The sequence below is a fragment of the Pectinophora gossypiella genome, chromosome 11, assembly GCF_024362695.1.
Source record: "Pectinophora gossypiella chromosome 11, ilPecGoss1.1, whole genome shotgun sequence".
Taxonomy (NCBI): Eukaryota; Metazoa; Arthropoda; class Insecta; order Lepidoptera; family Gelechiidae; genus Pectinophora; species Pectinophora gossypiella.
This window is the reverse complement of record NC_065414.1, coordinates 3,231,304-3,243,142: the sequence shown is the minus strand read 5'-3', so window position 1 is coordinate 3,243,142 and position 11,839 is coordinate 3,231,304. Positions and strand designations below refer to the sequence as shown.

At 36.9% G+C, this 11,839-nt stretch overlaps 1 protein-coding gene across 1 annotated transcript in view; it reads right to left on the bottom strand.

The window, feature by feature from the left end:
- Nucleotides 1–11,839, bottom strand: part of LOC126370686 (acetylcholine receptor subunit alpha-like 1) — a 105,722-nt gene that overhangs the window by 28,500 nt on the left and 65,383 nt on the right. The gene's annotated exons all lie outside the window — the stretch shown is intronic.

Here is an 11,839-nt window from a genome sequence, read left to right as displayed (position 1 = left end):
AATAGGTTTTGCACAGCAATATTCTAAATGTTGACACGCACGATCGTGTTATACCGGTTGTCGCTAACAAAAAAGATTTTGGGGTTCAATCAAAATTTTTGCTTGATATTGCTTCAATTATAGCTTATTTTTCTTATTTTAGGGGTTCCTTTGCTAGACCAAGTATACAAGACATTCTCGGAGAAGGAACCTTGTCAGAAATCGAAGATGTGGATGACGAAGATGCAGAATTTGTGCCTCAGGTGTTCGATTACTTAGAAAACAGTGATGACGAGGAATTATCAGCCGAGGACACAGTACAAGAGCCGCTTGTCTCACCGTCACGATTGCCTCCACCATCTCCGCCACCACTTGACTCACCTGCTGGTAGTCCTACAGCTTCACGGTCACGACAAAGCCGATCTGTACGTGGCCGATCAAAATTTCCGTCGCAAAATTCATGATTTTATTTAGTTTTTTTTTATTTTTAATTGTATACTTTTACGACCGAAAATTCCACTTGATATTAACTCAAACTAATGAGCTGAATCATCCTCCTTAGTATTCGTTACGGTGTCACTTACACCCCGTACAAGTACATACAGGTAGCCATACAAGTAGGTATGGGTGTTAGTGACACCGTAGCAAACGACCGTAGCGAGGGGGATGATGAAGACCGTGATTCTGAGTTGATATTAGTGTATTTCCTGCCAGAAAATTCATGAAAATTGTATTTTTTTTAATTAATTTCAGTTCCATACCTTTGCGACGGAAAATTCTACTTGAGATAAACTTAGAATCATGGCCTGAATCATCCCTCAAAGTTTTCGTTACGATGCCACTAACACCCTGTATATTTGTGTCTTTCTCGTGTTAAAGATTGTTTTGTACGTTATCATAAAAAATAATTAGATTGTTTACTATGTAATAACTACATCTACATTACGTTCTTATTTTAGTAAAGAAATTTCTTGACTGATGTAATCTGACTAAGTTCCTAAATATTACTAGTTAAAATATCTTTTCTTATGTTTTCTTTTGCTTGTAAGTTGAATAAATATCAAAAGTTTAGATTTGAGTTAATTTACTTGTTTTATTTCCCGATAATATAACCAAACGTTTAAGTAAAACATAACCCTCATTTACGTGCCACTTAACTTTATTTCCTGAACCTCACGATCGTGAGGGTCTGATTGCTGAAGACCAGCATACTCCAGATTTTTTTTATTATTTTTTCTGTGTTCAATAAGTCCTAATAATGAACTGATATAAATTTTATGAGTCGCCGCAAACTTTCGATCGTCCGGTTGTAAAGGGAACACTCTGTCCATACACTCCATCGTCTTTAGCTGAGATACAGGTTTCACCTAGTTTGGCTGCAGAGGCTTATGAATTTTACTTAAAAATCTACATATTTAGCTTAAGAACTTTTGTAATTCACTGTACAATGTTTTTTTGTGGAAAAAAGCCTTTTTATTATTAAACATTATTATCTATCAGCGAACACAACAATACAATATGCGTACTACAGGGTGAACCGGTTCAAACCCCGATATCGGACTTGCACCAATGAGTTATTGAATGAGTCTCACTACCTATCACGTTGGTTTAACAGAAAGCTCAGTGAGGCGTGGGTATTTAGTTCATCTCATCTTATGGTGGATGTAATGTAGTTGTGGACTTATGTTATGTTATATAATATATGACATAAATAGCCTACATACGTATACACACTTCTGGGCACAGGCCTCCTCTCGATTAATCATAGGGGAATGGAGAACTGATGATTGACGACTAGTTATTCTGTTGCTTTATTTACATTAAATGTGACAAAGAACCTGTATCAAATAAACTTTATGGTCTCTGTATTTTTAAATAATTATAAAGTTTTTTTTTAATTTTATGACCGCACGGGCAAAAAAAAGCTCAATTCAATTAAGTGTATTGAAAATTCAATTATAAACAAAAGCAGAAAAGAACAGGAATTAAATAAACTGTTTACAAGAAACAATTCCAAACATGAAGTAATGATGTAGCGAAATAACTCCAAGTGGGGATCACAGCCAAATATCATCAACAAAGCTAAAAAACAGGCAAACTGCTATACGAGATTGTTCAGAAATTCTGGAGCGAGAGTAAAAATGTTTAAAAGTTTGCAGCCGACGGGAGCACGGCAAGAATTCGAGGCAAGAATGCATTTTGGAAACAAAGCATTTAAAATTGTAAATGTAATAAAATTTTACGACAACGAAAATCTGTTTATTGAGCGACAGTGTTGCGGAATGTGTGATGGTATGGCGAAGGGAGTCAAGATAAAAATTACGATATATTTTTGTTTAATTAAATTTTTATGTTTGTTGGGACGCTTTGTGCGACATTAGCCCCGATAAACCCGTAAACACCTGATTTTATTTTAAGTTAAGAAAAGGAACAGACTTTTCTTTTAGGCGTATAAGAAATCATTTTCTATTGCTTAAAATAAAATTATGATTGACAACTGTTAATTTTAAAGTCAATGAGTGAATTAATGAATAACCTGGGCGAATAAATAGGCATCTCGCTGATATGCAGCCCGTTGGTGGTTTAATTTTTGACAAGCACGTCCCGGCTTCACATGCTGCGGGTTTAAGTACCGTCCAAGTAGATTTTTTATTTTTTTCTGTTTGCAAATTAAGTGCTATAAAAACAAAAAAAAAAACGGTTGATTTATTATTGATTTTCAGTTTAAAGAACTTTATTCTCATGAAAAAACTATACATAGTCACTTAAGTGCCGTTGAGCAGGCAGAGAGGGTATGCATATAAAAACTTACCAAAAACAAGAAATACATCGCTTTGATACGTTGTTTACAAGTGTGAGTGAAGTATGGCTACCTATCGCTCATCGACAAGCTAGTTAAAGGAAGGGATTAGCGTTCATAGATACAGTCCGTCTTTGTACGCCGAGCAGTGTGGTCGTGTACTTAATATTTTTTTCTAAATTATCATTTATTACTTTTCTCGAAATTTAACCTTATTGTGATAGTAGTTATTAAAGTAAACTACCCTAGATAAATTAAAATGGAAGTAGTAAGTAATTTAAGTTACAGGCCACATTGTTGTTAATTATAATTAATTAAGGAAACTATAGGTCTAAACTAATTACCATAATGTAATACTTTCATGTAAATGACCGTTTGTTTCTTAATATACATAAAAAAAAAAAAATACAGGTTGTTCATTTAGTTACTTACTTGGTTTACTTAAAGGTTTATATTAGCTGTTGGCATTTAATTTGTAATGCTTTGTTGTGTTTATTGTGTAATTCTTTGGAATTTTAAATCATGTTATTTAAGGTGATGCGTGTCAGTCAGCTAGGTAACGCTGCGTCAGCAGATGGCGTTACTTCTGCATTTTTCGTATTTTTTTCCATTTATTCGTTTAGTGTTGAGTTCTGACCCAGTGAAACGTTAGGTGGCGAAATCTTACATACATTATCTTTAAGTTAAGCTACAATTTTGAAGTATTTACTGCAGATATCATATTAAAACATTGCATCAAAAGTTGGTGTCATTTCAATTTGTGTACAAACACGAAGCTGTCACACACACATGCGAACTAGGTTAGCTATTAAAAGAGATGCATAATTTGAAGTCTACTTCTAACTTCTAAATGGCGCATTTGGTAAAGCAGTCGCCGCCATTCTTAAGTTTCACGGTTCAAACCCCAAGTGCATGTTTTAATTGTTTTTACTTTTTGTATTTTTTTTTACAATTGAATTTGGCGAACCCGTTTATTTGTTACGGAATTTTCAAAAAGTATCACTTTTACCAGTAATATTATAATTATACAATAATGTACTTTGCACTAAAGTACCTTCCGTAATTTCCGTATTTTTTAAAAAACTACTGAACGGATTTTCATACGGTTTTCACCAATGAGTAGAGTGATTCATGGGCGTGCTTTAGGGTATATAATTTATACAAGTATTTTTTGTTTGTATAAAATGGTTCAAAAATGATGATGAATATCAAACATAATTATCGTTACAAATATAGCCGACTTGGAGCTTTCGGCGAAAACGCTGCCTGAGCCCATTGAGATATAACAAAACAACGTATGGTTGAATTGTTCCATTTTTGTAGGTCTACCGGAAAGTCCACAATATGTCATAATAATTATATTGTGTATAAAGAATTGTGTATATGTATTGTATGATTTTACAAATAACGATCGCAGTACAGTAATAATAAGGTAGATTTTTCCTAAATTGCGTCGGTTCAAACTTTGACGCATCGCGTTTGAAAGATGTAATAGCGCTTCAGGACGTCCCGCAAGCACGGCGCTGATGTCGCAGTATCCGCATATAATTATTATGACTTGTCATTTAGTTCCAATAAAATCCGCAGGACTTCATACGTATGTCAGTGACAGCTGGTGATAGCATGCGGGACACTTAGCAGCTAATCGAATTTTATGTTGTTTTCGCGCCCAGTCCAGACGACTTGCAGCGCATTTCTGGACTTATATTTACGCGTGGTGTTTATTGTTAGGTTAATTAGTTCAGGTTAGGACGTTTTTTTTAACGAGGACGTTAAAAAATGACGAGGCTGGGACGTGTTGAAGTAGTATTTCCATATATACGCGGCCTGAAATGGGCTGTTTCGGGGACCTGAACTGGTTGCTGTCGAACTTATTATCACGTTTTCTTGATTAAAATTCATAAATAAGTCAAATAGAAAAAAGATTTTCGTTAGTTTTAGATCTGTCATGATGTCTGTGATGTTTGTTTATTATACATAAGAATTTCAAAATTTATCTTATTTTTTTTTCCCAAAGGGCAAGGCAAAGGGAACTATGCCCATACAGCCATGTCTTGTGTTTTTTTTTCTTGATGATGATTAATGAAATGATGAAACCTAAGCCCCCACACAGACTCTTACTCCAAACCCCAAACGAAGTAAGCGGCTTGTTGGCGCAAAGCGAAAATAGGTAGGTACACTTTGTTTATTGAATATTCCGATTTAATAATACTATCGGGAATGTTTTCCGACTAACTTAATGTGATCATTAACCACAAATCACCACTTCGTATTTATTATTTAGATTATTCAATGAAGAAAGCAACCTTCCCGTTCCCGTTCCCACCAAAAAGTCCGCGGCAAAGAGAATATAAATAAATCTGTATGTTGGATGGAAAAACAATTAATTATAAATGACTACTATTTAGGCCGGCAAATGCAACAACTTTCTTTTTGATTTGGTTTTCCCCGAAGGGTAAGGCAAAGGGAACTATGCCCATACAGCCATGTCATTTTATGTATTGATTTTTTATTATAATATATGCCCTCTTTTAAAACACGGTACTTACCCATTATTTAAAAATGTTTAAAAAATATGCGTTAAAACAAAAATATTTTTCCAATATTCCTTTTCTCAGATTGTAATATTTTTAGTTTTTTATTTATTCATACAAAATCTCTTTATAAATTGTCACTGACATTCTATTACACTTGTCAAGTAGTCAAAGCCTTTAGAGAAAAAAAAAAACTATCACGCACACACACTAACATTGACACCACTACACGCTCAGCAAATACACTGTAATCTGCACCACTACAAATGTAGAATTGATCAAAATTGAGGGTCTGAAATATGGTACTTCTCGTATTCGGACCCTAAATTTTTGTTAGTTTGCGAAAATAATACACCAAAATATTACTATTTATCGGTTTTATAACAATATTCCTCTATCCGTTTTCCTGTAGCACTGCATCAACTTTTGTATGGAAAACGAATCACCTTAAGACTAAACTATCTGCTGCCACTACCTATCACTATGTTAACAGTGTTCTAAGGTGTAGTCAGTGTTCGCACTTTTATTAACAAGAGAGCAGACAAGCAATGCTCTTAACCCTAAGAAAGGGGTTACCATTAGAAGCAGTAGTCGCTGTAGTCTAAATCGGCTAAAAGGGATACAATACATGTTATTTAGTTTTCGAGAAAAATTAAAATGTTTTTGGAGCGATCTTAGTAAATTAAGCCATAAGGTCTCCTAGTAAAATAAAATATTGTGCAATTCCATAAATATTATAGGTACGTCTATTAGTCAAACTGCTTTTTTCTAATATCTATATAATGAATAAGTTTTATTCTGATACCTACTCGTTTTTTTTTAATAAATATGCATTTAACCTTTACGTAGATTTTCTCCATCCATGCGTAGCGTTGTTCAATTCCATACAAAATAAACCTCCGCGACAGACACATTCAAGACAGTCCTTCCAGCCGTTGGGATCACAAACTTTCGTGCGGTCGATTTCCAAATTCTAAGTCGGCTCTTAATATAACCTAAAGTTCCCAAGTTTGGCAGGTTAAATTCCATTTAAAAAGTTTTCGTCGCCTCCCAAAACGCGGTAATCTACCAATGATTTATCATGGCCCAAGTTTTTATAGCATCGGATGAAATAACGAAGGATCCTCTGCTAAAACTGACTTGAACACATTTTGTTATGAAAAGAACTCGTTAATGCCTTTTTTTGACGTGGCTTATTGTTGTGCCGAGGTTTTTCTTGCAGCTTCTTTTCTCCGGCTATACAGGGTGTGAGAAGCTGCAGTAGTTTTAGGAGGATGAGACGTCCGTTATGTAATAAATGACGATTCAAAGTATGTTACCTACTGAATAACTATGTTACCTACTGAATAAACATATTTTATAATTTGAATTTGTAGATTTTCCGCGAATGGTATTAATTACTGGGTGGACTAATGGGGAGCAATGACTGCTCTCACACGGTACAAAATTTAAGACAACAGGCCCGAGGGTGCTCAGTTGGGCACAGAACTCGGCTCAGGGTCTCGTTTGACAGGATTTGAAGGATTTAATCGACCCTTGTGGGTAAGTGGTAACGTCAAACTCTTGACAATGTTCTCGAAAGGTTGCTACTATTGACTTATCGAGTAGTACTTAGTAGCTGTATAGGTCTTTGTTTTTACTAATGCTTGAGTTTGACTTTCTCGGATTGTTTTGAAGTAGTCTGTTTCAAAATGTGTGCTGAATGTATTTTCTCTCTGATTTCTATCTGTTATTTATTTTAACCTCCTAAGCTCGAGATTTCCAGACACTATAGTTAATCAATGGGGTTTGGCTTTTAAAAGGACATACGTTCTTAAGACTTTAATTCATACATACATACATAAACTCACGCCCATGTTCCCCGAAGGGGTGGGCAGAGCCACAAATAATCAGAAGACTATTTGCAGCCACTTTTGATACATAGTCCTAAGATGGATAATGATGAACCGTATGGTGATAGGGGATCAGTCTGTCGCCCATATAGATTCATCATTTTTGGTACGACTTTAATGTCCTCTACTTAGACAGTCTAGTTGATATCACGTGGTTTCCAGGATTTGTGTCCGGTTTATACCAATAGGCTCGCCTACTACATAGGACTTAAATATAGTCGGGTGGGTGTTTATGTATACTATTACTCCTCTGCCTACTCCTTTGGGGAAAAAGGCGTGATGCAAACGTGTTGATGTTTGTTCCTCTAGTAATCCATCATTCTATCGGTAAAGGTGCTTGTTTTGGGCGTACCCTCGCGACTTCCCCAATTACAAAGGTGACAAAGGTCAAGAGCAGGTACCTGCTATATTAAAAATTAAACCATGTACATAATATAACAACACGCCTGTATTCCCATAGGGGTATCCAGTATATTTAAATAAATAAAATAAATAAATAAAAATAATGTTTATTTCTCTCACTAGCTTAGAACTTGAGTACAATATCCAATCAATACGGGTACAAAATTAATAAAGCAGGCAAGAGACTGGTGTCTGTGATAGGCGATATTTAAGTGAAATTTAAGTTCCATAAATTAGTTGACGAGCCTATTTCCATTAACTGGACAAATCCGTGTACGATTCAAACATAAATTCAACGTCATAAAGTCGAATTTTGTGGTTTAGAGCCCGAGCTGGGAATCGAACGTGTGACACTACGATGAACAATGTAAGTCACGCGATCGCCGAACAGAGCTATCACGGATTCAACAGGGCCTTCATGGATTCAACAGGGCCATCATGGATTCAACAGGGCTATCACGGATTCAACCAAATACGAATACATAACATAACCAGCCTATATACGTCCCACTGCTATACACAGGCCTCCCCTCAACCAACCGGAGGGGGTATGGGACATACTACACTACGCTGCTCCACTGCGAGTTGGTAAAGGTATTTTACGACCAATAGCCGGCACCAACGGCTTAACGTGCCCTCCGAAACACTTTTTCGGACGATCAGGTGATTCAAGCCTGCAAAGTCCTTACCAAACAAAGGACAGTCTCACAAAGCACAGCCTCTGTGGTCTAGTGGTTAGAGCGTTAAGCTCACGATCCGGTGGTCCGGGTTCGATTCCCGACGGGGACATTGTCGAATTCACCAAAACCGAATATATAAGTAATATAATAAAGAATAACTCTCTGTCACTCTGACTTTATGTAGGTATGTGTAATTGAACTTATTCTGCTTTCCATTGTAACTCGTTTCCATCACACGGAACCAAGCTACATATACAAGGTGTTAGTGACATCGTAACGAAAACTTTGAGGGATAATTCAGCTCGAGTTAATGTCAAGTCGAATTTTCCGTCGCAAAAGTCATCATCACCAGCCCATTAACGTCCCCACTGCTGGGGCACGGGTCTTCCCTATGGATGGATAGGGAGATCGGGCCTTAAACCATCACACGGGCCCAGTGCGCATTGATGTTTATTAACGACTGCTAATGCAGCCGGGACCAACGGCTTAACGTGCCTTCAGAAGCACGGAGGAGCTCGAGATAAAAACTTTTTTTTTGTGGTCACCCATCCTATGAGCGGCCTTTGCGAAAGTTGCTTAACTTCAACAATCACAGACCGAGCGCGTTTACCGCTGCACCACCAAGCTCCTCATCCGTCGCAAAAGTACAGACTTGAAAATAATTTAAAAAAAAACTAAGAGATCATGAATTTTGCAACGGAAAGTTCCACTTGATATCAACTCAGAATCATGTTCGAATCATCCTCCTTGGTATTCGTTACGTTGTCACTAACACCCTGTATTTTCTCAAAAATATTACCTCCAACATCTAAGAAATGTGTCATTATGTCTACCGATCATCTCTTTATTACCCTTGTAACGACAAGACATTGCGTTTAAAATTGCTCATATTTGTTCTTGCGTTGCCAACTCCTTCCTCGTAAACCTACTTCTTGTGCCCATAAATAAATTCCACCTGCCAAAGACAGGGCGCTTGCCCAATGATACTATGGGCACCTAGTGTTGCTGAAAAATCGATAGTTTTATAATTTTAATATTTCACTAGTCTAAAAGCCAAACGTATCGATATATCGATAGTCGAAATTATCGATAGATTTGAACTATCGATGGTGACATATTATCGATAACATAGATAGTATTGCTTTTGCGTGGTAAAGTCACTATTAAAACACATGGGTAATAACGGGTTCTTACTGCGTTTAAAATAGGGATATGACTCCCCATTTCATTTCATTGGAAGTCTCATATCCCTATTTTAAATGCGGTAAGAACCCGTTATTATGTGTTTTAATTTTGATAATAACCGCGTAAATTTAAAACAATGTATTGTTCAAAACTATCGAAAGTATCGAAACTATTAAACTATTTTATGTTATTTATTATAAAAAGCAACCCGCGGTGGAGCAGCGTGGTGGAGCGCCATACCCCCTCCAGTTGATTGAGGGGAGGTCTGTGCCCTGCAGTGTGACGTATATAGGCGGTTTATGTTATTATAATAAGGGCTATGGTTTTGGTTTCATACAAAGCCATTAATTTGGCGCAAAGGGGACAGAGTGTAATGTTGATTTTATGTATGTTTATGTAATGTCTACATTGCACTAATCCTGTGGCGTCCTGTAATAACGAATGCATCTTTATTTCTAAGTGTTACTTCCTTTAAAAAGTATAAATGATTACATATTATTTTACAATATGGTTTTTCCTTGCCATGACCTGTATAAACTGCTGTACAGTCATGAGCAATATAATGTACCCACTTTAGGACTCTGTCGCACTAACATATTTGACATTTAGTGAGACTTACAGTTCAATTTGGCAAAAAAGTTAATGTGACGTGGTACCAAAGTGTATACATATTAATGCTCGTGACCGTACCATAGGTTCCTCCAGCTTTCCGTCCCACATATTTATCGACAGTCTATCATCTGCCATCTATACAGGACCACACTAGTACCTACATAGATGAGCCCAAAGTTTCTCCGCCATATATCTACCAAGTGATCAATAAAACGAGGGTTTTCCACTGTCTTCTGCAGGCTATCCGTAAATCATTCTTTTAACGCATTTTGAACGAGTCCTATCTGCGAAACTGCATTGGTCTGCAAAACTCAGCACTACACTATTAAAAATAACTGTTTAGTACACAAGGTACACTTTCGAAAAAAGAACTTGAAATGTAATGTGTAGTTTAATGGTTACAAACGCCTGCAATGTACTAACCAAACAAAAGATAGTCTCACAAAGTGATTTTGACAATGTCCCCATTGGGAATCGAATCCGGACCTCCAGATGGTAAGCCTAATGCTCTAACCACCAGACCACAAAGGCTGTAACTATAAGTGCCAATTATTTTTTTTATTAGCAAATGATTCTAACGATTCAAATATTTGCAAGAGACTGTTCTAAATCAAAATTAAAATCAAGAGTAATAAACACATTTCGATTTTATCAATTCTGACTGCCCAATAAAGTATGTGTTCCAAGGAGATACGTTTCTACAAAACCGCATAAAGTCGGTTAAAGGAATGAGAACAAATTTATTACATCCCAGTTTTAATATTGGACCGTAGCTCCCGTCCCACTAAAAGAAAACCAATATTACCAATTGAATAAAGTGCTTCTAAAATGTGACTTTCTGACAGATCATAAATATCTTTCATACGTACTGAGTTCATTTATAAAGGAGAAGTCGGTTGCAAGACATCATTGCTACTTTCATATCGGTGTGTGTCGTCGATTATAGTATGTAGTCCCTGTGGTCGTGTGGTTTACCGGCTTGTTTCTCAAACTGAGGCCGCCGGTTCAAACCCCAGTACTGTACTTGCACCAATGAGTTATTCATCTTAAGTGCATTTTTCACTAATACAGTTTTCTCAACCATTAAAGACTGCGATACCGCTCACTACTTATCTCGTTGGTCTAACAGAAAGCTCGGTGCGGAGTGGGTGCTTAGTTTATCTTGTGATGTACCTCTGACTAGCCCTATTGGGACATAGTCGTGAGCTTATATTAAGTTATGTTGTGATTATATTGTGTGGACACACCCCGGACACTTCACACAAAGAGCTTGTTATACACAGACATTACACAAGGACGTTATCGTACACGCGCATCTGTGTGTGTGTGTGATGTCTGAAGCCCATACGATTGAAGACTAAAGTAAGACCGTTGAGTAAGGTAAACCTAGATAAGCCGCTGGTTTTGTCATTCTATACGTAGTATTATTGATTATTCCTTATTCTATGGTTAGGGTTAAACTACATTTATAAGCCGGGTGCATGACAACCGCGCCGCGCGAATTATATTGAGCGCTTCGACCAATAAACGATACGAATGCTATCTACGTAGATGGACGTCAAACGGCTATTGGTCGAAAGGCTTTGAAATAATTCGCGCCGCGCGCGGCGCGGTTACCGTGCAGAGCCTACTGGTCGCACTATCCTATGCTTCTATCCTTTTATGCCACTCAGAAGCGTTATTTGCTAGAGTGAGATAAAGAGTGGTAGTGCGATACAAGTATTAGTTGTATCATCGTTTTACTTAAAGCGACCC